Source organism: Rattus norvegicus, chromosome 1 (assembly GCF_021556685.1).
Source record: "Rattus norvegicus strain SHRSP/BbbUtx chromosome 1, alternate assembly SHRSP_T2T, whole genome shotgun sequence".
Taxonomy (NCBI): domain Eukaryota; kingdom Metazoa; phylum Chordata; class Mammalia; order Rodentia; family Muridae; genus Rattus; species Rattus norvegicus.
The window spans coordinates 130731079-130755210 of NC_141534.1; the positions used below are offsets into that span (position 1 = coordinate 130731079).

At 45.2% G+C, this 24132-nt stretch overlaps 1 protein-coding gene across 7 annotated transcripts in view; it reads left to right on the forward strand.

Annotated features, from left to right (window-relative positions):
- Nucleotides 1-24132, forward strand: part of Apba2 (amyloid beta precursor protein binding family A member 2) — a 237316-nt gene that overhangs the window by 111568 nt on the left and 101616 nt on the right. For all 7 annotated transcript variants that reach the window (XM_087594359.1, XM_087594383.1, XM_087594393.1 and 4 more), the window contains 1 exon segment: nt 9748-9801. The gene's annotated coding sequence lies outside the window, so the exon portion shown is untranslated.

Consider the following 24132-nt stretch of genomic DNA (forward strand, 5'->3'; position numbering starts at 1 on the left):
GGAAGAGGAGGCAGCTAGTAAACGGGCTGGCCATATCCTACTGAAGTCCCTTTGGTGCTGACGTAAGGCTGAGGGCTGAGGACTGAGGATGGGCACACTTTTGTTCTGTTTGCATCTCTTACTCGTGCTTTGGTCCAGCTGGAGGGTGATGAATGATGAGAACACACAATGTCATTTCCTAGCAAATCAAGGTCAAAAGACAGCAGGAAAAGCCTGGATTAAACTCTGTCAACTCAGCCCAAGAGTTTTACCAAAAGGGGACAGAGTTTGGAATTTATTGGGCATGATATTATGTCTGTTCTCAGTTATATGCTTGTGTGTGTGTGTGTGTGTGTGTGTGTGTGTGTTTGCACACGCATGCACGCACAAATGCATGCCACAGCACTTATGTGGAGGTCACAGGATAACTTTAGGGGTCATTTTCCTTCTAAAACGATGGGTCCCAGGAATTGAACTCACCAACGCAGTACAGGAACACAGTTTGGGTGGCAGCCCAAGATCCTGATTTATGTCCTCAGTAAAGATTTACAATGAAACACCTTCAGTAGCTTGTTGGCAAGGTGCTAGGATGGATCTAGGCTCATACCATAGTGGCCAGGTCAACAGGAAGCATCATGTCCCGAATGTCTGGCCTCGGTAGTCTCAGTGTCAAGTCTGCTTTCTTCTCTGTATAAGGAACAAGGCACCCTGTGTAGTCCCCTAGGGAAGGGGAGATGAATCCACTTTTGAAGGGTTTAACAAAAAAAAAATATGAGAGCACATTAAAAATACCAGGGGGAGCTGGTATCTGGGATCTGACCCTCTCCCTGCTCTTATCCTCCTGGCTCTCGCAGGGAGCACCTCTGATTTCCTTTGCTGCCTTCCTGAACTGCGTTTGCAGATATGCCTCCACCTGTTGTTTCAGGGCCGTCTGCAAGCGTGTTGTAAACGATACCAGGTCACGGCATTTATTTTTCCATCTGTAGCTGCCTTCTTTGCTCAACCTTCTGCTGGACAGCCTCACCCACAGGAGTCACAACTAGAGCACGCCTCGTCGGCGCGCTACTGCGTGGTGGTGCTGCCGCTGCTTGTCGGCGCCCATTGATGAATGTTCAGCCGCTTTCCGGTTTCTGGCTGTTACAAACAAGGCTGTCATGGATATTTATGTGTGTATCTTGGTGAATGTGAGACAGATCCATGAGGCGTGCTTAACAAGGGGTTGCTGTGGGATTGAGGCTATGAATCTTAAATTTTACTAGAAGTAGCCAAATTGCTTTCCAGACTGGGTGACTATAGCGAGCAGCTTCCTCAGCAGCGGGCGTGAGTCTCCTCTCTGCCCTTTCCCTGACGACACCCAGCATTTCAGTTGTTTTTAGTGTTTGTTAGTCTGAATGCATTCTCTGCCTGTGGTGGGTTGAATGAGAATGGCCTTTGTGGGCTCATGCCTTTGATAGCTCCGTCCCCAATTACAGGAACTATTTGGGAAGGATTAGGAGGTGTGGCCTTGTTGGAGGTGCGCCAAAGTGTTCGGCTTGGAGGTTTCAAAAGCTCACACCAGGCTCAGTCTTACATACTCTCTCTCTCTGCTTCCTGCTTGTGGATCAGGAAGCAGGCTTTCAGCTATCATGCTCCCAGCCGTGATGGCCATGGACTCACCCTCTGAAACTGCAAGACCCTGTAAGCTCTGTCTTCTATAAACTGCTTGGTTGTGGTGTCTTCACAGCAATAGAAAAGTAACCAAGACACTGCATGTGGCCTTCATTTCTGTTCTCTGTCCATCACTGAAACTCTACACCTTCCATATATTTATATTGATATATTTCTGATTAATTTTTATATACTTGTTCTTTTGGGATGACTGGGCATCCTCTTTGCCCCATTTCGTCTTTTTTTTTTATGGCCAGTCTAATTTGTTGTTTGACTTATGTATGGCAGATGTGTTTTCGCTCTGACTACTTTCAGTGTGGCACAGGGCTAAGAGTGTGGACTTGAGGGCCATCCTGCCAGGATTAAATCTTTGGTTCAGTCCTCCCTCTGTGGCTTTGGCTGAGCTAATTCATCTGCACAGGCCTCATTTTCCTCCTTGTGAATGGGGCCAGGAGGGGTAAGAGGTTTGTATCTGTGAAGCAGATCTCTGTCCCCCTTCTACTGTTATCGCAGAATTCCACAGATTGAATAACTTATAAAGAATAGACATTTCATGGCTCACGGTTCTGCGGTCTGGGAAAAACAGTAGGAAGGGACTGGAGTCTGATAAGATGTGTATCACCCATGGCAGAAGATGATAGGGGAAGACAGAGAAGGAGACAGAGAGGGAGGAGACAGAGAAGAGGGCTGAGCTCATCTTCCATCAGAAACACATTCCTGTGATAACTGAACCACTCACTCTCTTGATACCCACATCAACAGATTCATGAGGATAGAAACCTCCTGACCTAAATACCTTTGAAAGGTTCCACAGCTCAACACTGCCTTTGGATTGGGTCTCCGGTGGGTGAACTGTGGCAGACACAGCTGAACCATAGCAGATGATAAGCTTCGTCTAGCCCTGCCCTTCGAGGTCACATGGGAGCCTGTACCCAGGCATTGCTGCCTTGTCCACACCCACTGTGCCTTCCTTTGATGGGCTGGCTGGCTGGCCCTGCTGCGCTTGGATCTCAGCCTTCTATAAAGCCCTTCCTTCAGTCCCCAAGCTGCCTGAATAAAAACCAAAATCCCAGCCTCCCCCCAGGGGACACCTGGGAATTGGAAAGCATCAGGCTCCCCACAGCAAAAATAGAAGCGTCATTGGCTTTGGAAAAAAAGATGACATTGAGAAGGGAAGCCAGCAGAAGTGACTGAGGAGGCCGGGGAGCCCTCAGTGATCCCGAGCACCTTGAGGTTAGAGGCAGCTGAGCTGATCTGCCAGGAAAGCTGCCCCTTTCTCTTTCATCCGGGCCTCCCACTGGCATCGCTGTTGGTCTGTGACATCCACAGTCTTGGCATCTGAGGCCCGGCTTTTCATGCCTCCGTGTTGCACTGTCCTCTGGCAGGACTCCAGAAAACAGGATGAGTTTAATGTGGAGAATCATTGGGAAAATATGTCAGAGATTATAGGGAAGGCAGATCTGCCAAGAAGGGTACAGAGAACTGTACTCCGTCCCATGATGGCATCGGCTACACAAGGGCAGAGTTACCAAAGTGCAAAGTACAGCTGAGGCAGGTGACCGCCGGTCCCAGAAGACCTGTCAATAAAGTAGCCCGGATTTGCAGTCAGGCCTTGGTCAGGACATGCTCCGAGAAGTGTCGTGTAGACTCTACTTACACACTAAGGTACTGTGCCATCACTGATCATGTAATCTCTGTCTAGTGTCACGTGTGTGCCGTTTTATGTCACGTGGATACTGTGACATCTGTCATCAGTGTGGTACGTTACTGACCAGCTGTCGTTGTGTCCTGGGTGACTGATGGTGCCTTGGAGTAGGCTCTGCAGAAACAGATGCTGGGTGAACCCCAGAGGGAGGTTCAAGTGCTGTCTCGTTGATGCATTTCTGAGAGAGAGAGATGGCTGGTGTTTAGAGGACAAGTTTCTGAGCATCGAACCAATGGCCCACATCTGTACCCTCAACTCTGTCTCCAGGGGTGGTATCAAGGGTTCTGCCAGAGGCAAAAAACCAGTCTGAACCGGTGGAGACATCTCCCACACAGTCTCTTGCTTTCAGAGCTGGAGCAGGAAGTGAGAGGCTGATAGCTCAATGTTGCTCGTTGCCACGGCCCAATCACCTCCAAACTTTGAATGATATATCTTTCCAAGTCTGGGCTTCATATCCATTTTAGTAACGGCAGCTCGCACGTTATTTTTAAGTCTCTCCAGTAGCGTAGTCGGCAGCACCTGCTGTAACAAGCAGTTGTTTTTGAAACTTCGAGATCATCAAAGACTCACTTTAAATCCAGCTTGTTCCCAAAACATTTGCACAAATAAGAGTCTTGAGAGTTGAGCTTTTTATTCTGAAGATGCAGCTTGCACAGGAGGAAAATAACACACTCTCATCTTTATAAATAGAGTTATTAGCATTGAAGACTTCACTTTGCAGTCAGCTTAGGGACTTGGCGATTCAGAATCTTAACATCTTTCTTATAAACAGTACCTGGGCCCCCACTGTGACCATCTCTTCTTCCCACTGGCCCTGAGGACCTGGGGACCCTTTCTGAGCTCAGCCTCTCTTTGTTCCCAGAAACACCGCTAAGACCGGGCTCTTGGAGTTGTGCTTCTGGGCCCCTTTTCTTCTTTGTCCTGGAAGAAGCCTGTTCTGTCCACCTGAACACAGTCTCTGTGTATCACATCAGTTAGTGACAGCCACCGTGGTCTGGGGAACATCTATTTTCCTATCCTAGGAAGACCCCTCCTGGGTGATGTGTGGGTCCTGCTCCATCTGGGGTGATGTGAGTCGTCTTGTTGTATTCTTCCCAGGGCAGTTTGGACGGGGTCTCTAGTACTAGGAGACCCAGAACACCATCTATTCTATAGCCCACCTGTCCAGTGCCTGCTTCTCTCAGTGAGGCAGCCCCAGGACAAGCAACTCAACCAACACGAGTTCGGTTCTAGGGTATGTCATAGGGGTACAGGAGGAACCCTTTGTCTTTGATGCTTCTGGAGCTAGACCAACCCTGCTAGCAGGGACTCACTGAGGCATCCCAGGGCCACTGTAGTGTGAGGCCAAGTCCTGTTCATAGATAGACACCTGGGTTATTGCAGGGTTATCATCCCACTTCACGTTCTACTCTTTCCTGATCTTGAGCACAGGGTTCTAGACATCCAAAACTGAGTCCAGCATCTAGCCGTTTACAGTGTGGAGTATTCCAGTCAGCACACGGATGTTCCTACGTAGCTCTGTGGTCAGCAGGTTATTAGTGGCAGCCAACCAGCCTGCTGCCGCTCTAATGGTGATTCCAGTGTGGCTGGATAGGATCAGAGTTCTCAGGTCTAACCAGTGGGTTAGATGTGTTCGTGTCTCCATTGTCCTAGTTCCGTACCCCTTCCAGGTCTGGGACTTTATCAAGGTGTGACAGTTGCCTTACATTTCCTAAGAAAAATGGTTGCTTCTGATGTGCCCGTGCCACCCCTGTACGTACATGTGCTCTTTCCCTGGGGACCTTGGCTTTAGATGGATGGTTCAATGAGCTGCCCTGCCAGGGGTGGAAGTTGGGTGTTACCAAGCTTATATATATATATATATATATGATATTTATATATTTATTTGTATATGTATTTATTTATGTATATATTTATATCTATTTGTATATATATTTATATACATATCTTTATATATATTCTCTATATAACATTTATATATTATATATAGCATACTTATATAAATTTATATAATGCTTGTATTTATACTTATATATTTATATGTATTTGCTTAACTATATATCTATATGAATATATGTTTATATATTTATATATAAATATATATGTATATATGTGTGTGGCACATACACAGAGCACTCAGACACACACACACACACACACACACACACACACACACAAACACACACTCAGTAATCAGTAAATTCTGAGTCATTCCACTAAGGAATCTTTGCTTCTGGAGTGCCCAAAGACACAGCATTTGGAGTGCTGAGTTTGACCACAGAGTAGTTTATTCCCAGAACCTTGCATGTTGAAGAGCTCAGGACCAATGGCGGCAGTTAAAGTGGTGTCCTGTGAGGAAGTTAATGAGTCCTGGCACCTGATTGCCAGAAATTATAATGGTTATCTTCCTGTGAGAAGCTGGTCCTCAGGAGCAGCATATGACATCAGATAGCTGAAAGCTATTTATTGGATGTATTATCTGTGTCTAATTCTCGTTGTGGATTGAACAAAAGCCCAGAGTGCCTTTGCTTCTGTGGTGGTTCCCAAGATAGGGTGTTGTGGGAGGCCCTGAATCCTGGAGGATCCTAAGGTAGGCATGGGGAAGGAGGACTCCTTTGGCTTGAATTTGCATATCTTTCTCGGAAAGCTGAGCTTTGGGGAGGGAGTCGACCACCTCCCACCTCCATCCAAAACCAAAGCCTAGTCACAAATGCTAAGGCGGCCTGCCATGCCCACTCCTGGGGAGGGAGAAAGGAATGGGGAAGAGTTCAGCAGTGATAGGAATGGCTGGACACAGTAGAAGTGAGAGAAGCCCAGGTAACCCCAGCAGGCATGCTATATCTGTGTCCTTTTTAGCCGCTGACAGGAGCTGGAATATTTTTTGATGATCAGGTTACCTAGAGGGATGGCTACTGACTCTTCTGGCCTTCAAGGGCCTTCCCCTGCTCTCATAAAGGTCCTGGAGAGGGCGTAAGAACCTGGTGTGGGGTGGGGTCCAAGTGGTAGGTGACCTTGCATTTGAATTAAAGGGCTGCTGGGAAACTGGAGAGGATAAACATGAAAAGCATGCAAATCAAGTGCATCAGAGTGGACAGGAGCCCTGACTGCACATCCACCAGGGACGGCTGCGTCGAGCCTATAAATAGGCTCTTAAAGCCTGGTTCTAAATTGAGTTCAGATGTGGGCCTGCTTCCTCACATTTGTGTAAGGTATAACACACCCCACCGTTCCCAGGCTGGAGGATTTTGTGCTTTCTTGGGGACTCTATGTGGAGCAGGTGGGGGATGTGCAGCTCCAGATGAATGAGACTCTGTCCTGTTCAGGGGCCTCAGAGGAGAAAGAGCTTGCAGAGAGAGAGAGAGAGAGAGAGAGAGAGAGAGAGAGAGAGAGAGAGAGAGAGAGAGAGAGAGAGAAAGAGCGCTCTCTAGGGAAGGAAGCTGTAGCAGTCCTCCAAGGGCAGGGAAGGAAGTCCCTGGATGACTTCTGGGCTTCTCCTAGATGCCCCTGTTCAGGTAGAAGAGTGTAGAGCCAACGCACACAAGGACCTCCACAGGCTCACAATGAATCGCGGTGGTGCCAGATGGTCTAGAATGGCAGCCGAGACACATCCTTAAGGGGAGGGGTGTAGCCTGTGTGGTGGGGTGGGGAATCTGGTTTCTCGGCCAATCTTCCTGGGGAGGACAGAGGCTGTCTCTCTTCCTGTACCACTCCATTTTCTGTTACGCCAATAGACACCTATGGATGGATGGGTACTTTCAGGGGAAAGATGCTTTATGTTGGTTCCTGGTTCTGGAGGTCCAGGGTTAGAAGCTACGTATTGGGAAGGCCATTCTGCTGGCAGCAGTCCCAGGGGTGCAGGCACAGCCTCAAGTGGTGAGCAAAAGAGCAGGTTGCTTGCCCCTTCTTCTGATAAAGCCACCAGTGTGAGCTGTGAGAGCCCAAGATGGCTGGTCCTGTCCTGATTGTCTCCCAAGGTCCCCGTAGCCCCAGCACCTTCCTCAAGCACCATGGGCAGAATTAAGTCATCATCTGTAAATATCTCACAGCACAAACTGAACTCTGACAGGGTTATAAAGGACAAGCCGTCTCCAGATCTCAGCACTGGTTGACTAGCTTGGGACCTCAGAGAGCTACCTCTCAACCAACAGAGGAACAGTGGTGCCAGTTCCTCATATGTGAGTGAAGTGTTTTGCTCACAGAACTGTACCAAGCATGCTATGCACTGACTCAGTAATTAATTGATTCTGAAGGATCCTGGTGGCAAGCTCATACTATGTACCAGGACATTTATTTGATGTGAGTGTGGCTCCAGTTGCTATCCTGGGGGTTCATTAGATGCCGCTTATCCAACTGCCTTTCAGATAGCTTTTTCCTCTTCTCTTCTGCCTGCCTTATTTTCCTAATGTAATGGATGATATGTGTGCATTCTACTCTCCCTATCTTGCTCCCTCCCCATTGTGTGTGTGTGTGTGTGTGTGTGTGTGTGTGTGTGTGTGTGTGTGTAGGCCAGATGTCAACCTCAGGTGTCACTGCATAGGTGTGACCTATCGTGCTTTTTGAGATAAGTTCTCTCATTGGCCTGGATATGGCTGGCCAGTATGTTCCAGGGATCGGTTTATCTCCACCTCTCAGTGCTGGTGTTTCAAGTACAAACCATGGTTGGCTTTTCTTTGTGTGTGAGTGGGAGGGGAGTGGACCTTGGATCCTCATGGCTGTGCTGTGGTTAAGCACTGTGCTAACTGACACAGTGCTCAATAGTCACTTTCCTTCACAGTCACCCAGAGGCTGTGCAGGCTTTTGTTGAGGCACACACAGGAAGCAAGCAGCCCATACTGACTGCACTTTGGGAAGTGAATATGTGGTTGAAGCGCTTCCTTAGTGCACTTCGCTTGGGTGTGATAAAGAGGCCTCTCTAGAGAGCCAGCATCTGTAAGGCTACATATACACCAGACCTTTGGGAAAGACTTGTGCAGCTATGTGAATACCAGTCCCCTGCCACTTTAACAAGGGCACAGAGGTGAAGGGTCTGCGGGTCCCTTTCCAGTCCTTTAGAGGATTCTAGTCATCGTTTTTTTCTGGGCCTGAGGCGTTCTCCTGGGTTAGGTTGGGACAGATGAAATTCTCCAATGCTGGGAGGACCTGCTGCTAAGATTGTCTGCCCAGGGAACTGAGAATGGCCATCTGGCTTTGTTGGTAATGTGATCTTGCAAGTCCAGAGTGGAAGCTGTTGTTTGCTCCCGCCAGTAGATAAGACCCTTTTCTTTCTCCAGTGAATGAAGCCGCCCTCTCTGACCTCTGACCTCTCAGCAGGTAGGAGATGAGCACAGCTCCCTATGAACTATGAAGCCTCTGTCCCAGGTTTCTGCCTTGGAAGGCCTCAGGACACAGCCTTTTAAAAGGCAGCAGTGGAGCTGGGGAGATCAATGAGTAATGTGTTTACCCTGCACAGAGAACAACCTGAGTGTGTAACCTCAGGCATCCATGTAAAACTCGGGGTACAGTATCCTGGGTCTGTAACCTTAGCTCTAGGAGGGCAGAGACCTGAGGACACCTGAAGTTACAGATTAGCCAGTTAGTGAGCTCTGGGCTCAGAGAGATTGTCTTAAAAATAAGGAGAAAAACTGGGGAGGAAGAAGCTTGATATTGGCTTTTGACCTTCACATGCACACACACATGCATGTACACACACATACACACACACACACACACACACACACACACACATGCACACACACACCACAAAAAGTAAAGAAAATCCTTTATGTTTTCATCATTTTAGCTGAAGCATATGGAGAAAGGGGATTAGAGTCAATTCTGAGGACAGATAAACCCTGCTTTCCTTCCTGATGCAACCCAGATCTGTTGGGCTCTCATTTGTAAAGCAGTATAGGGAAGTTGTGTAGGGAAGTTGAGGGGCCTGGTCCTCTTTCCAGTTCTCTAATGAACCTCATGGCCAGGAGGGAGGGCAGAGACCCTTGACTGAGAGAGTGAGGAAATCCCTTCTCTTCTTTCACCAACTCTTCATTGTCCCCCAACCCTCCCTTGGACCCCAGCCTTCTTTGAAAGTGTCATAGAACAAGGGTTCTGCAACTGCTGGGGTCAGGCTTTGTTGTGGGAAGATGCATATTCATGAGGCCTTTGAAGAGCTTCATTAATATGCAGGTAGCCTCTCCTTCTAGAAGGGTACATAAGCCATCATTATTTACCCAACACGGTTTTTTCTAAGGCAATAATCGTGCAGTGAAATGGCTAAAGAAACATTTTTAATTATTTGTTTAGGGTGCTTTCTGTCCTCTCATTAGAATTATAGTTCATTCACTTTTGGAATCCTCACTTTTAAATTTGCGTGCATGGAAGAGCCCCATTGCCATTTCTAGAACTAAGTCATTTCTTCTGTTCCTTCTGCTTTATTCCAGGAAGACTGGATCACCAGGAGAGTTCTCAGGACATTATCAAGGCACTCATTTCTGGTAAGACATCAGAAGCAGTCTTGCATGGAGCTAGTTGGTCTTGCCTACAATTCCTTCTTGCTTTCGCCATATGCAAACTGGGATTGCCTCAGCAGAAGAATAATACAGGGCAGATGGACCGGTTCCATGTCCATTTCCAGAGAAATGAAGGGGTATAGTTCTGTGTTCCTGAGACCTTTGAGGCTGGTGTTTGATTGACTGCCAAGGAGTAGACAGATCCTGAGCTCACCACTGCTTGTTGGCTTTGCCTGGAACTAGCCTTTGCCCACCACATGACATACAGCAGTATGTGCAAACACTTTTTGTCCTTTTTCCCTCAGGTTAGTGTTCCTCCCTCTGGAGAGTCTATGCACTGAAGGTTGAGATGAGCAGCTAACCTGTCAGTAGCCAACACAGACAACTGCTATTGGTTGAGTGTGCCCAGTCTGAAAATTAGACATCCTAAATGCTGTCGAATCATGTTAGTGTGCAAAGACCCAGGGTCAGTCTCTCTCACACTGCAAGCAAAACACAATAAACACACCCCCCTACCCCCAAATGCTAAGTCTAAACACTCTGAAATCCTAAGCACATCTAGTCCCAAGCGTCTTAGATAAGGGTTACTCAACTTGTAGTACGCTTTGAGAAGCCAGCCAGTGGGAAATGCTAGGAAGTCAAGCACAAGACATCCGATTTAGATCAGAAAGAAGCCAGGCAGTCCCAGGTTACCATCTGCCTGTGTTTGTCCAGTAGGACCGGCAGGACAGAGCTTGAGGCCAGCCTTGTGTTTGCAAAGGGGAAGGTGGAAAGGTAAATTCTGGATTGCAAGGGAACTGGCTTATCTTCCTGGGCCGGAAGTGTAGTACCTGGCCTGGACATAGGGAACCTGCTGAATGGGCCAGGGTGTGGTTGGAGATTAGGGGAGGATTGTTAAGGTCAGGAAGCCGAGCATTACACCATCTCTGTGAACTAACCCAGAGCCAGTCAGCCCTCTGCTCAGCTCCATGACTTCCTCTGGGTTTATGACAAGGAACAGTCACTGGGCTAGGATGGAGTAACAGTGCTGTGTCAGTCACAGGGAGGCGATTGTCTGTGGTTTTCAGAAGGAGAGGGAAACTTTGAGTATCCTGGGTGGGGAAGCTACGTAGCAGTTCTTAGGATGAAGAAGAGACTTAGTGGGGTAAGGGTGGGATTCTGGAGTCAAGGCTCTGGTAGTACAAGTCCATGGATCATATGTAGTTGTGTTGTTTGTTTGTTTGTTTTTGTAAAGCAAGGTAGCTCTCTCAGTTTCCTTTTCTAATCCAGCATCTACCTCATGTTTGAGGGGTTACTCAGAAGACCAGTGCTCTGCACAGGCAGGAATTCCTATGCAATACATTGGCAAAGTTCTTGCCACAAATGTTGTGGATATATCATGCAGTGGCTCTTGGCTGTGGTGTATTCATAAGCAGTTAGGAGTTGTAGAACAGTCAGAGCCACTCTGGGGGACAAGGTGGAGCCTCAGAGTTGTTCTGTGGCTTCTAATGGGTCTCGGCTGGGTGTTTCTCAACCGGTTTTCTGTCTTCAGTTTTTCCGTACTCTATAGATTGACTCTGTGCTCTCCGTAGGCCTTTCCTGTCTCGTTATATTTTCTGTAAAGGGTTGTGCACATATTTCACCCTCGATCTCAAGAGGCACATCAGGCCTTTCTCAGCTTTGAAAATGTTAGAGCATGGAGGGCCGGGTTCTGTAAAGGGACAAGGCTTTGCTTGTAACTTGTGGGGAGGACAGCTTGTGAGGGGTGGCCTTCATAATGAGGATGTAGCCTCATGAACCGGAGGGAAATTCTAATTGTTTGGATCCCTCCTAACCTCCAGGAACTATCCCCTGTGAAACTGGTACCTCAGAATCTTCCAAAATGAACTCCAGGTTTATCACAGTTCAAAGTAGAAGGTTCTGGTTTTTGTTGTTGTTGTTGTTGTTGTTGTTGTTGTTTTTTGTTTTTTTTTGTTTGTTTTGTTTTCCTTTCGAGATTCTAAAAAGTCCTGAAGGGATTTTGTGTGTTCTGAAATACTGACAGAAGATCTGCAGCAGTTGCAATAGCCGAGGCCCTGCAGAGCGCTCTTACCTTCTGCAGTGCGATAACCCATCATTAAAGTAAGCGTGCTCATCACCCTTCCCTACCGTGTCCCTGAAGGAAAGCATATTCCTTCTTAGAAAGAAAAGTGGTGATGAAATGGACAGTTCTAAATGTCAATTATGGCAGAATGAATCTCTGCTTGGAGAGTAGCAAAAAGAACCAAAGGCCTGGCTTTCGATCTTTTTCTACTGCTAATGGAGCCATTTTAGAATCGTAGAATACTAATACCCATGATATGCCCGGTGTCTTGTAGTAAAATAACTTTATAGATGGGCTTCCATGTACCGTGAAGTTTTGAGATCCTTTTCTGTTTTTGCCCGGAATAATGGATCTGTAGTCCTCATTACTCTCTGCGTGTATATTGGGCCTCAATTGACAGAATGCCTGGGAAGCAAGGTCATCAGCTCAGTGGTTATCCTGTAGAATCCCCGAGACTCAAGTAAACTGTATTTAAACTGTAGAGGGCTCGGAGTATCAGGAATGAGGTGTTGCAGTTATGAAGATGGCTGCTGGACTAACCAGAGCTGCTCCCGCTCCAGCACAGACATGTGTCGGGGCCGTGTGAAGCCCTGAAAACCATGTTTAAAAAAGCACACAGAGCCAGAGCACTGAGAGGGTGGCATTATGCTGGGGCTGTGGTTTCTGGATGTCATGCTGCCGTGATTGAGACTGTGGTATTTGTGTGGTGGCAGAGGCCCAGGTGACACAGAAAGTGACTCTTATGGTAAGACATCGTATGTGTGGGAACCTGGGAGGGCTGGGCTGTGCTATGGTCCCAGAGGCAATGATCCTGCTTGGTATTTTCCCTATTGCATGGCAAGATGCCTGTCTTAGTTGCTTTTCTATGGCTGTGATAAAGCAGGCTGGGTAAGGCAACATGTGAGTGAAAGCATTTAACTTGGCTTACCATTCCAGAGGTTCGAGTTTAAGACTGGGTGAATGAAGGAAGAGCTGAGAGCTCACCCCTTGATCCATAGGCATGAGGCAGAGGGCATTAACTAGGAATGATGTGGGCTTTTGAGATTTCAAGGTTTGCTCCAAGTGACACACCTTCTCCAACAAGGTCATACTTCCTAATCCTTCTCAAACAGTGCGACCAACTGTGGACCAAGTATTCAAACATACGAGCCTATGAGGGCCATTGTTGTTCAATCCACAACAACATAACTTGATGAAGACAACTTGAAGGGGGAAGAAGTATTCTAAGCTCATGGTTTCGGAGGTTTCTGTCCAGCATGGTGGGGTAGGCGTGTGAGAGGATGGCAGATCTCAGGAGGTGTGGTAAGACATTTAATTCATATTATGGTGTCCATGGAGCAGAGAAAGAACCAGACGTATCAGTTCAACCTTCCGCAGCCTGTCCTTAGGGTGATTCTAGTCTTCCAACCAGATCCCAGACTCCTAAAGTATCTACTGTTTTCCACAATAGTGACTCTAGCTAGAGGTCAAGAATTCACCATATGGACCAGTAGGAGATGCTTCATAATTTAGCAGTGACCTGCAGGACAACTAATTGATTACGTAGCAAAAGGTAAAGTAGGATCCCATATTATAGCCCACATGGATGAGAAGACCTGTACATGAAGAAGAAAAGTTTAAAGTACAAGGAAGACATTCCACTCCCTCTCTCAAAAGAACAATTAATTATATGTCAGTAAGCACTTTAAATAGTCGCAGTAGTCATAATGGATTACTGTACGAGATTAGCTTTTAGTCTGTGCAAAGAACTCTTTTAAATCAATAAGGAAAAGATAAGAGAATTGAAAAATGGACAAATATCATGAAAAGAAGACAAATGAACACTTCTCGTCTTCAACTGGGAGGCTGCCAAGATAGACAATGAGACGTGGTTTCTTTCACACCCACATTTTGGCAGATTTGGATAAACCAAGAATGTGATGAGCAAGGAAGGCTTTCATACCTCACTTATTGAGGGCAGATTGGTTAAAAGCCCCCCAGAGAGCAACTGCACAGTTTATAAAAAGAACAGAATGTAGAACCCCGTGACCCAACCATTCCACACTTACGCGTGTATGCTTTTTTGTTGGTCATGAGTTAGTCAACGTTTCCCAGAAAGTCAGAAGTCATGAGATCAACCTCAAGATCTGCCAATCTATTAACCTATCATTTACATATCTTAAGATTCACTATAAATGGGTTTATTGTATTACAGTTACTGGCTCACATGTAACAGGGTCCTGCGATCTGTCACAAACTGGAGATCAAGCAGAGCCCATGGCCACACAGCCCCAAGAACTAGAGTGCGCAGTGAAGTTTTCTGCCCAGGCCCGACAGCCTCATAGTACAGAGGGCAGGGCACCAATATCCAGGCTCAAGCAGTCAGACAGAGAGCAGTTCCTGTCACTTCTTTGCTCTATTCCAGCCCTCCTTGGATTGTTGGAGGCCCCCTAAGCCCGTGAGGGCCATCTGTTTTCCCCAGGTCACCAGTACAAATGCACATCTTCCAAAAATACGCCAAGAGAGGTGGCCAGAACTCACAATGGGTATGGCCCAGTCAAGCTGACACATAGAAATTACCATAGATCACATTGAACTTTATTTTCAAATGAAATAAAGACATAATAGAAGCTGCTAGGGCCCTTTCTACATAGAAAGAATGTCTTTACTGATGTTGTGAGTCTAGCGGTTAGAGAAATTGATAATAATTATGGTTAAGCCTGAATGGCGAGGTCTCATGGGTCTTTGCCTCTCTGTTCTTTGTTCTCTTTAACTTATAAAGTTGATGGAAGAAGAGGTTGTGGTAGGACTGGGGAGATGGCTCAGTTGTTAAATGCTTGCCTTGTAAACATGAAAACTGAAGTTTGATGCTCATGACCCACTTACAAAGGCCTGGGTGTGATGGCACCTGTTTTTAATAAATACCAGACTGGAGAGGTAGAGACAGGTGCATCCCTGGGGTTTCCACAGCCCGCCCAGTGAGCAACTTTGTATCCAATAACAAGATCTAGGGACTGGCAAGACAGCTCAGCCGGCTCTTGTTCCTAAGCCAGATGACCTGAGTTTAATTCTGGGAGAAAAGTGAGTGCCTCAAATTGTCTCCTGACTTCCAAACGCTCTTTGTCTATACACATATACAAAATACATATAAATATAATAAAATAATCAAAACACAATTAAAAATGAAGCATGAATGGTACCTAAGGAATGGAACCTGATTTTCTCTTTATGTGCACATGTACCTGCCCACACATAATCACATACGCAAGATTGTGTGTGCATGTGTGCACCCCGACACACACACACACACACACACACACACACACACACATACATGCGCGTGCGCGCACGAGATGCTGTGGTAAACACCACATCTGTACTTGTGTGTTCCTCTGTGCCACCTTGCTTTCATTTCCTAGTGGACCTACTAACTGGCTGGCTTCTGGCCCCACCTTTTCACAGATGGTTCTTCATTAGCCTCCTCCTTATGGTGTTGTGATTTCTCATGAGCCAGGCTGTGCTCAGTGATGTAGCCCGGTGTTTTCAGCCACTATATTCCAGGTTGCTTTGGGCCATGTGTGGCTCATCTTTCTCTTATGAACTTCTGAATTTCTTCCCAAACAAGGCTCACAACTCAGCCTTTGGGGTGTTGGTTGGAAGCCTGAGCCTTCTGTTGGTCTTCTACTCCTGATCTCTAATATTGGTGTGGACTCCATGACCGCCGTTCCATGTCCTTAGCCCAGTGCTTCATGGGTAATGGGAGACCTGGAAGTATGGGGTCATTATTTAATTCTACCTTCTTAGAATTAATTATTAGAATTCAAGAGTTGTGGGTTTGGTGGGGTGTGCAGCTGATGGGTGCCCTCTGATCCTGAGTGTCCTCTGGAAGAGGCATGAAGGACACGTGGTGGTGGCCCTGATTATTTGTTCTCAGATTCCAAATGTGTTTTCAAATATTTGGAAACTTCTCTAACACTGGCAGGTTTTTTTTTAAGTTGCATTAAGAGAAGGGGAAAAAAAATCACCAACACCCCTTGTAAAAAGATGAAAAATGTGCTAAGAAACTAGCATGGGGAGCTGCGGCTGGGTTGAGCACAACATAATTAGTGTGATTAAATTGAAGGAAGTCAGCCTTTTCTGTATGTAATTTTTCATTAATGATATTCAGATCGGGTTAATTATGTCCAATTCTAATTAATGACAGCACTGTGCAAGTAGGCTTTCCCAAACTGTATTCTGTGGAGTCCCATAAGACAGTCCTGAATATAGTCCACATATCCCCAGCCGGACAGTCCCCAAGAGTCACGCTAAATACAGGCCTTGGGAAGTTCTGTAGGGAAGGAAGAAACCTACTTACTTCAATCAGGTTCACCTCTCCAAGCTTATTCCCATTACTTGTGCTATGAATTACCCATGGAATTGTCAAGATATACAACACCTACGCTTTGGACCCTTAGGGAATAACAGACCACCCCTGTTTTTTTTTGTTTTTTTTTTTTTTGTTTAGGTAGGAGTGTCAGCAGTTCAGTTTTGGAATGTGCTAGAGCCATAGAGGATACGTAGGATTCTTAGCCTGCCAGCCAAGGCTCAGCACCAGGCTCAGCAGGAATGGGGTTTAAGAGATTGTGAGGAAGTAGTTTATGTGGTGATGCAGTCTGTGTAGGCAGGCCTAAGATCCATCAGAAAGGCTGTGAAGAAGGGTAGCTGAGCTTCTTCCTTCATGGGCAAAGCTGCAGTCCACAGGCAGAACATCTTTCTAAAGAATGCCTCAACTCTGTGTCATGTTGAGTCCATGAGTTGAGAGTGGTGATACTTAGTAGGGATTAGGAGATGTGGCTTTGTTGGAGTGGGTGTGGTCTTGTTGGAGGAAGTGTGTTACTAGGGGCAAGCTTTGAAGTTTCAAAACCCTAAGCCAGGCCCAGGAGCTCTCTCTTCCTGCTGCCTAAGGATACAGAGGTAGAAATCTCAGCTTTCTTCTCCAGCACCAGGACTTTCTTCTTGCTGCCATGCTGATAATGACTAACCCTCTGAAATAGTACACAAGCCTCCAATTAGGTGTGCTCTCTTAGAATAGTTGACTTAGTCATGGTATCTCTAAGTCACAGCAGTAGAACAGTAACTAATAAAGAAGTTGGTACATATAGGTGAAGTATTGCTAGGACAGACCTGACCACGCTGCTTGTCAGCAGAATGTGGATTCTGGTACATCAGATTAGGAAAGCAGTTGAACACTTTAAGCAGGGATTGATGGATTATATTTGTAGGAGCACAGAAGAAGATGATACTTAGAACAATGTAGACTGTGATGGCCTGGCTCAAGGGGTTTCAGAGGGGAATACTATTAGTAAGTGTCCTAGAGATCATTCTTGTGTCATTTTGGCAAAGACAGTGGATGCTTTTTTGCCCTGCCCTAATAATCTCCCTGAACCTAGATTGAAGAGTTTTGGATTAATGGCTTTGGAAGAAGAGATTTCAAGACAGTCTAGTATCAACTGTGTACTATAGTTATTAGTAGTCACTGTGCACATTTATAATGAAAAGGAACAGGCCAAGCAAAGAAAAAATGCAGTTTGAGGAGAAAAGGGAGTACCTGGAAAGCTAAGGTACTAAGCTAAGTCTCGTGCTCAAAGAGATAAAAAGTTTAAAGAAAAGCTTGATGCAATGTGGAATAAAGATAGTGATGACCTCAGGGCAAGATCCCACTCTGCTAAAGTGTCCAAGTTCTAAAAAGGAATTAAAAAAAAAACACTTCAGCAGTGAAGGAAGCCACCCACAATGCACTGTGTCACACTTTGAAAGTCGTATAGTCTTTACCAATCCCAACACCACTGGAAGTCCAAAGTCTCTTTTGAGATGCTTCTAGTTTGGTTTCTGTATCTATGATAAAACATTTCCCAAGTAAGCAACTCTGGGAGGAAAAGGTTCTTTTGTCTTATACTTTACAATCCATTGTTGGGAGAAGCCAAGGCAGGAACTGAAGACAGGAGCTTGAGTCAGAAATCTAGGAGGAGAATTGACTGCTTACTGGCTTGCTCCTAGCTTACATCCAGCTACCTTTCTTATATAGCCTGGGCCCAGTTGCTTAGAGATGGTACTGCTCAGAGTGGGATCAACCCTCCTATATTAGTGAGCAATCAAGAAAATGGCCTACAGACATGCCCAACCACAGGTGAATCTGATGGAGGCAGACGATGGCCTCTCTTCCCAGGTGTTTCAAGTTGACAACCAAGAATAGCCTTCACAGAGACTGGAGACAACCTCTTAGCTGTGAGCTCTTATTAAAAAAAAAAAACAAAAAATCCAAGTTATATACTTTTAATAAACAATAACATAAAGATTACCACTCAAAAGAGGAATGGGAGCATAGCAAAGAAAGATCAGTCCATAGCAAGACCAAGACCTAGCAGGGCAAACATGTCCAGCCTCTGGGGCTTGTGATGGACTCTTCTGGGTTCTAAGTACATTGAGGTGACCTCTTCCCCCAATCTGGCTGTCCACAGTACGTGAAACCTCTCCCTTGGGGCAGATCAACTATATGCTTGAAGTTTCTTGTAAAGACTTCTATTGTCTTTGCATCATCAACATCCTGGGGCTCCCACTGCAATTTAGGTTTTCCCTTTCCAGCTCCATGCAGTGGCCTCAGGGCCGCCTTGCAGAGAACCTGACAGTGCTACATATTGCCTAGGTTCTATGACTTTCTGGACATTTTGGCCCTAGCCTCCAATAGTCTCTTGCATCTCTCATACCCATAAAACCAATACTGCATAGATAATAGTATATAGTTCTGCTGTCAGTTCATGAAATAGCCTGACCTTGGATGACCATTACAGTAACCTGTGTGTTTCTTTGAGGTTGACCCCGAGGAAGCACTTGCCTGTATGCTTGCATTTGGACAAGGAACTCCTATAGTGATATTCTTAATTTAGATTCTTTTGAATTAGTTTTTATTTCACAAGCAGGACCCTTCACTGGATGAAGTCTTGCTCTCAGGATACCTTTCCCTTTGTCTCAGTGCAGAGCATGCAGTGTTTTATTTTCAGTGATGCTAATTAATATCAATGCTGTTTACAACCTGCCTTGACTGCATCTGTACGTTTTCTTTTGCAAACTATACCCTTATCCCTCTATTCCACTTGCTCTCCTTCATCGCAAACCTAGATAAATTCAGTGTGTAGTAACCATACTACAGGGTAAATGCTTTCCTATTTGAAAAATTTTCTCACCAAACAAAGTAGCTGATTACATTTTAATTCAGTCTCAAAGTCTCAGGGCAGAGGCACGATGAAGTGAGATTCTTTCCCAGAACATAAGAACAGCCTCTATTCTTCACCCCTGAGAGAGTTCTCACTGCCCTCTTAAACCTCATGAGCTAGTCCCCCACTGTTTACATTACTCTTGCCATTATTTTCTTCTGACTTCCACTGGAACAGCACATTTAAAGCGCATTAGAAATTGTCTAGTCCAAAGTTCCAAACTTTTCCACATTCCCCTTACAGAATAACTCTAAAGACCTGAGAACCACATAGTCAGGTCTATCATAGCTAAGGTCCCACTTTTGGTACCAGTTTTCTATGTTAGTTACTTTTTTCATTGTTGTGGCAAAGCAACTTGAGAAAGGAAGCAAGGGTTTACTTCGACTTGAAGTGTAAGGGAAGGCATGATGCCAGGCGGTTCCACAGTAGCAGAAGTGGACATCTGGAACTCCTCACATGTGTGCAGATTAAGACACAGAGAGTCGACAGGCTCTAATATCTTGATGACTTCCCCCAGGGACCTGCTTGTTGCAGTAAGGTTCCACATCCTAAATGGTTCCATGGCTTTCCAGACAGCGCCATGAGCTGGGGACCAAGTGTTTAAACATGTGACTCCATGGGGGAACATTTCCCATTCATATCACAACAGCTGCTATGCCCAAAGGTTGCTTGAATCCTATTACCATGTGGTATTTTTACTAATTTTTGATTTTTAAAATAATTAATGTACTATTTTGAGATAACTTTTTTCATATCTTGTTGTGCTTATGAGTCAGTCATCCAGGGGCATTGAGGGCGGCTGTCATTTACTGACAATTGCTGTTCTATGTTTACATGACGTTGATATGCAAGACTTTGTATTTTTTTTTCATTTGATGGACAAATATCCTTTTTCATTTTGTGGTCATTATTGATCCTAAGAATATCCTTATTAAGTTGGGAGCACACGATTGCATTTCTAAGGGAATATCTCTCTAGGGATCTGATGAAAAGGCTGTAGGACCTGGATGCATTTGTGTTTTAGTGAACAGGGCTAATCCATTTTCTGAAGTGGTTGTTCCAAATCCCACTTTCAGCTCTAAGTGCCAGGGTTGAGTTTGCTTCACATCTTGTTACTAATTGCTGTTGTCAGCTTTAATTTTATATCTGGCAGATATGTAGTGAGATCCTGTAGCCTAAATTTGCATTTCACAGAATACTAATGAAGCTAAATATCCTTTTAGAACTTTCTTTATTGTTTTTGTAAATCTTACTTGAAGTCACCGTGCAGGTACTTCGCTCGTTTGTTTTTTTCTGCTGCCTTTTTCCTTATATTGCTTTGTTGGAGTTCATATATGTGTGCGTTTGCTATATTTCTCCAACATCTATATGTTGGAGATGTAGTGTGTGTGTGTGTGTGTGTGTGTGTGTGTGTGTGTGTGTGTGTTGGAGAAATTTTTCTTAGATGCTTTCTATCTTATTTTCAATGGTAGCTTTTGATGAAGGGTTATCAGCCTGTCGTTATGGTAAATGTCCCCTTAAGAACATTATACACTCCAAAAATTTGAAAGCACTCTGCAGTTCTTTTAAAAGATTATTAACGTTTAAGTTTTTGATTAATAGCTATATATGGGTGTTTTACTTGCAAGTATGTCCCCATGGAGCAGGACAGATGCCCTGCAGCTAAAGTCAGTTATGAGCCAACATGTGGGTGCTGGCAGTCAAACCCAGATCCTCTAGAAGAACAGCCAGTGTTCCTAACCACTTGGCTACCTCTTCAGCCCCTGTAATTAAAACTTTTGCAGCTTTGTTGTTTTCACTTTGAGGTGTTTTGTTTTTTGTTTTGTTTTGCTTTGTTTTGACTTCTGAATGCCTGAGTTGAAGTAGATGCCAAGTTTTGCTTTCCTTTTCTTGGGTGACCAGTGGACCCAGCATAATTAATCAATGCCTTCACGGTTCTGTTTGAAGACTGGCGATTTTCAGAGTTCCTTCTCATCCGCTTTCTGCCCCACAGCCATCCTAAGAAGGGTTGAACACCATGGCTCTTGGTACTGATGACTTCGAACTCGTGAGCCCTGTTATTGCCTGCAGACTCCTCCAAGGCCTAAATTCCTGACCTTCAAGGCCCCTCTCTTTTCTCCCCGGTTACTGGTGCCACATGTGGGCCAGCCTTCCTGGCTTCCTGTTCTCCTCCTGGCCATGTGTGACATCCATCACCAGTCTCGTGTCTGAACTGCGTACATTTGGGTAGGAGGCCGATCCCACCTCCCTTGGCTTGATGTCAGCACTGGTGTCACGTTTTTCACAAATGAGATCACTGAGAGCATTCAGCCCCACTGGCCTATTTGTCGGAGATTAAACAGTGCCGTTTTAATTACCCCACTTTTACAAAATGCACTCGCTGCCCTGTTCAGTCCCCCAGTTGTGTTCTTTGAGAGTGTCTTACCACACTCATCCTTTGCAGTTCCACAGAAAATGCAGATTAAATCTCTCAGTTTCCATAAAAACACTTGTTTCTAAACATGAACCTTGCAGAAATCCTTCTGATGAGATCCTTTGGGGTACAGCTCCATCTAGACGTTGACAAGAGTATAATGGGAAGTCTTCTAGGCCCTGGATTTTTAATTTCTCTTCATTTTGGTTTACCTTCTTCTTCCTCTTCTTTCTTTGCCGGGTCCAGCATGGCCTTGGTGGGGACAGACTGACATGGTGCCTGCCCCTGGGACAGGGCCAGCTGTGAGTGTCGATGGCTGCTGTGGACATATGGCTTGTTTGTGTAATAATGCATATATTTTCACGTTCCTCCGAGGAATGTTCTCCCTGATAACGTCAATGACTTCATGATAATCAGAGACAGCATGAGTGTGGGAGGCAAAGGTGTGGCTAATGTCTCAGCAAAATGGTAAATGCTGGGACCTTCAGGACCAGCCCTTTAGGTTGTAGAAAAGAACTCTAAAAACGGGGTTGGGGATTTAGCTCAGTGGTAGAGCGCTTGCCTAGGAAGCGCAAGGCCCTGGGTTCGGACCCCAGCTCCAAAAAAAAGAACCAAAAAAAAAAAAAAGAACTCTAAAAACATGAGTTCAAATGTATATAATTTCTTAACTATGCAAAAAATAAGGATGCAATATGAGTTATATGAGGGACTTCACGAAGCTAAAGCAACAGAAGCAGGTACACTGTGAGTCAACTTGTCAGAAAGATACTAAGAAAGGAGGTAAAGAGATTTAGGAAGTGGTCATTTCAGGAGATCCCACCCAGCTAAGGTTCGTTTTGCTTTGTTTTCTTTTTTGTTTGTTTGTTTGTTTTTGTATGCTTACAAAGGCAGACGGATTCCTGAGTTTAGGGTTGGCCTGGGATACAGCAAGTTTAGGCCCAGCAGTAGTAGAAATTGTAATTTCAGGACAGGGTCCCACCCACCTAGCTTAGCATCTGTGCTTAACAGAAGCAGGCAGATCTCTGAATTCCTTTGCAATGTTAAAAGAAAATGTGTGCTTGCCATATCCTAAGAATTAAAGGGTTGGGGTCCTGGGATGCTGATTCATAGGATAATCAAACAAGAACCTGAAGTAAATGACTAGATTTATATGAAAAATAAAGGACTGGGCTTATTAGGATCTGCAAGAGATGAGCTGTCCAGGGAAATTTTTAGAATAGCAAGAGAGAACACACACACACACACACACACACACACACACACACACACACACACACACACAGAGAGAGAGAGAGAGAGAGAGAGAGAGAGAGAGAGAGAGAGAGAGAGGAGAGACAGAGAGACAGAGAGAGAGACACAGAGAAACAGAGAAAGAGACAGAGAGAGACAGAGACACACAGAGACAGAGAGAAAGTCAGACGGTGGTGGGGGATATCTATAGTAAGCAGATCAGAAAGAAAGAAGGCAAAACAAAAAGCAGGCTGACTGGAAAGCTGTATTCAGCAGAACATAGGCCAACATAGCTGGGATCCAAGGTTTGTCTTCCAGTCAAGGCTGGTCCTTGGCCGGCCAGCCTTCCTCCCTCCCTCCTTCCCTCCCTCCCTTCCTCCCTCCCTTCCTTCCTCCCTTCCTTCCGATCTTTCTATTTTTGTAATTTGGTGTATAGAGCACCTTTTTGAATTTTGAAATTGTTATTGTAAATGTGTTTAAAAATTGTTATAATTGGTTTCACAATTATCTATAAATATGTTTTTCTATATATTCAGAAATCTTACTGGACTTGGTCAACAATTCTGACAGTTACCTGTATGGTATTTTTGTAGCTGTGAAGCCATACTGTCCATTACCAGCAAGAGTGCTCCCTTTGGCACCTACTAAAAATCCCAGTTTGGTGGTTTCTCCCTTAAGGGAAGTTCTTCCTTCATTTCCTTTTGAAAGATGTGATTATGCTTCCTATTTCCTTCTCAGTTTTTTTGAAGTACTCTGTAGAATTCAGAATATTACCTTCTGTTTATAGTTTGCTGCAGGTTTTTAGCAGTAGGGGCTGCTGAGTTTTCTGAAATACTCTTTTCGTATCTGATGACCTCATGAGCTGTCTCCCTGCTAGTTCCCTGGTGAAGTGACTCATTTTTAAATATTGAATTAACCCGGAATTCTTAGGTCAAATCTCACTAGGTGTAATATGATATTTTTGTATGTTAATCCTTTAAATTTGCTATGTTTTCTTAACATTTTTATTTGTAAATATGTTCAACAGTGCTTTGCTATGTTTTTGGACTACAGTGTGAAGGGCTGTGTTTGGGATCGAGGCAATGGGTGCCTCATAAAGTGTTAGAGGTGCTACCTACTCCTCTCCTCAATGGAGTTTGGTAAATATTGGCAGCTTTTCCTTCGTTTTACCTAAATCAAGGTAGGAGCTTTTAGCAGCTGTCAGTCAGGACAAATAAACGTATGTCCCCTTGCTCACTTGCTCTCTGACACACTTCAGGACCTTCTCTCTAGGGAATGGTGCCACTCACTATGGGCCAGCTCTTCCCACATCCATTAGCTTGATTAAGACAAGCCTCAGATACACGCCCATAGGCCAGCCCACTGTAGACTCATCAAGA